Genomic DNA, 2,725 nt, shown 5'->3' with positions numbered 1-2,725 from the left:
CCACTTGCAGCTCCGTGTTTGGCAGCAGCTCGAGCGAGTAGCGACACCTCTGACCCTGAGAGTCAACGCGTACGAGCCAGTCGTTCACCCTCGTTTGGTCGTTCCCCAATCCCCATCCTCCCACCTCCCCGCCTCCGCGTCCGGCGACCTGATTCCTTGACGACGGCGGCGGCAACTGGCGAGCAGATCTCAATCCCCTTCTCAGCCGGCTCTTGGACAGCTGGAGTGTCCGCACCCGCGGCGTGGCGCACCCATCGGGCGCCGGCAGTTCGGTACTGCTCGGCTGCACCCTGCTCCTCCTCTCTACTTGCTAGGTACAGTCTTTGCTTATTTTGATTCACCGAATTTTTGATGTTCTTGTAGAGTTCTAGTCACCACTGCTGCTAGTCACTGCTTCTGTTACTTCACATGTGACGAATTGAGAATTTGAGATGCCCTAATTCACCACTGCTGCTAGTTACTGCCCCAATTGATTATTGGATAGAAATTTTGACGCTTTATAATTTTTTGTTTAGGTAGCGATGGTGAAACAACGGAAGATGCAGTCTTTTTTTTAAAGGAAAGGGGATGATGAAATAGTTAAATCTCCATTACCTCCTTATGCTCTATCATTGGTTCAATATATGGGTGAAAGACAGCATGAAGATGCCAAAGAAGGTCAAATGGAAGATGATATTGGGCAGAAAAATCAGATGCAAGATGATGATGTTCTAGTTGGCTACTCACTACTGGATTATCCAGGACGCTCTAGTTGGCTACTCACTACTGTTTGGCGTCGTCTGTTCCTTTCTAGTTGGCTACTCAACAATGATATGGTCCTCTAATTGTCCTTGCATCCGTTCTACAACTTAGTGGCTTTTTATGCATATGGTGTGTTCTTATATGAAATTGGCCCCCTCTTGAGATTTCGTCACGCTCCGCCACTGGATGGGTCGTGTCCGGCCCTGTCCTGGGATGCGGTGGCCGTGCGCCCAGCGCACGGCCGCATCCTTTGGCCCCATCCTGTCCGTCTCTATTTTTCAAACAACAACGTTTCAAATCCCAGCGGCCTAGTTCACGCGAGCGGCCCTAGTTCACGCCCGGCAACAAAGCCAGCGGCCTACACGTATTCGCCGGCAACACAGCCAGCGGCCAACAACAGCCGGCCTCCAAAATGAATAGTTTTGTTCACCGGCAACATAGCCAGCCTTCAAAATGAATCGGTTTCTCGCCGGCACACAACCAGCGGCCCAGCGGGCGGCACCCATGCCAGCCTCCAAAAAAGAATAACCACGGCCGATCGGACGACCTAGTTCAGGCCGTCGGCGTCGAACATCTCCTTCTGTCTGGCCTCGAACCAGCTCCTCGTCTTGTCGCTCATCTTGGTCAAGTCCACGCTCATGATCACAAGGGCCACCTCCTTCGCTTTGGCTGCGGCATTGGTGGCCTCGATGTCGAGCTGCCTCTGCCTGGCCTTGACGTTCTCGGCCTCGATGTCGAGCTGCCTTTGCCGCGCTGCCTTCTCCATGTCGATCTTCCGTCTCTTGGCCGCCTCCTCCATCTCAAGCTTCTTTCTTTGAAGCCAAAGGGGACATGGGGGAGTTTTGCTTTGTGTCACCGACAGGCGGGCCAGGGGCGGACGAGCGCGCGCGTCCCACCTGTCCGCGCGTTGTCCGTTTCACCCCAAAATCGGCACAAACTTGGGCCGGGGAAGGGTCAAAAGCGGACACAAAACGAACAAAAGTCTGTTTGCTCCCGCGTGCTGGGCCGCCTGGTTTGTCCCTTTTACCCCAAACGGACGGGGCCGGACAGGATGGGGTCGCGCGATGGAGTTGGCCTTACAGGTCAACCTCTCATGCACCCACGGCCCCACACCCCTCGTAAACCACAGCCGCCGGTACTGTCCTACCGCGTCTTATATTAATGATGGACACATTGCATCAACTACATGGTGGCAAGGGCATTTGTAAGGTGGACCGCAAACCTTCCACATCTATTCGAACCGTGAAAGCCATTCAACGTCGATCTGTACTGGTCCGTGGCACGGTTCGGACACGATTTCTCGTGCAAATCGGAGACAAAAGGTGGTGAAGATTTGCGGGAGTCCGGATTGATCCCACGCCTGCTTCTGACCGTCCCGGCCCATTAAAAAACCATCCACCCTCCCGCGCGCGCATCCCGGCCGTGCCAGCTGCCCGCATTCATGTCGCCGTAGAGTTCACCGTTCCGCATTGAAGGCGGCTCAGGGCGGACGTGACCTCTCACTGCCTCTGCCATTGAAGCGGCTCATCGGCCGAGGACGCTACCCGCTACAGGCCTAGCTGAACACGCCTCCTTGCCGCATTTATACGCCTCCATTAAACTCACATGAAAGCCGAGAAACCTACTCCGGCCACACGTCCATTCATGAGCGGACCGGCGTTAAACGCAACGCCGGCCAAGCTCCTCCCATCCGCCCTCTATTAAACGGGGCCAGACGGCAGGCAAGAATCACACCCCTCTGCCGCTCCCACATCTCCTCCTTTACCACTCTTCTGATGGCTTTGAAGAGCAATTCTCCGGCATACAAACTAGTTGGGTGGCCCGCCGAGCCCGATGGATACGAGCGAGGCAACTCGCTGCTCCACCTCCTGCCTTGACCCGACGAAGCAAGTTGCCGCCCAAGCCTTCGCGTGGTTCAACAACTCACCCTCCAGGCTACTCGATGAGGCGTGGCGAGTTGCTTCACACCGGCATGGCGGGTAAC

At 55.5% G+C, this 2,725-nt stretch overlaps 1 long non-coding RNA gene across 1 annotated transcript; it reads left to right on the top strand.

Annotated features, from left to right (window-relative positions):
• The first annotated feature begins 6 nt into the window (after nt 1-6).
• LOC123116931 (uncharacterized) lies at nt 7-881 on the top strand. Its single transcript, XR_006457236.1, has 2 exons — nt 7-314; nt 516-881. It is a non-coding gene; the product is annotated as an uncharacterized lncRNA (long non-coding RNA).
• The last annotated feature ends 1,844 nt before the right edge of the window (nt 882-2,725 follow it).

Source organism: Triticum aestivum, chromosome 5B (genome assembly GCF_018294505.1).
Source record: "Triticum aestivum cultivar Chinese Spring chromosome 5B, IWGSC CS RefSeq v2.1, whole genome shotgun sequence".
NCBI classification, from domain to species: domain Eukaryota; kingdom Viridiplantae; phylum Streptophyta; class Magnoliopsida; order Poales; family Poaceae; genus Triticum; species Triticum aestivum.
The sequence above is the reverse complement of the archived record's forward strand: the minus strand, read 5'-3'. Positions and strand labels throughout refer to the sequence as shown.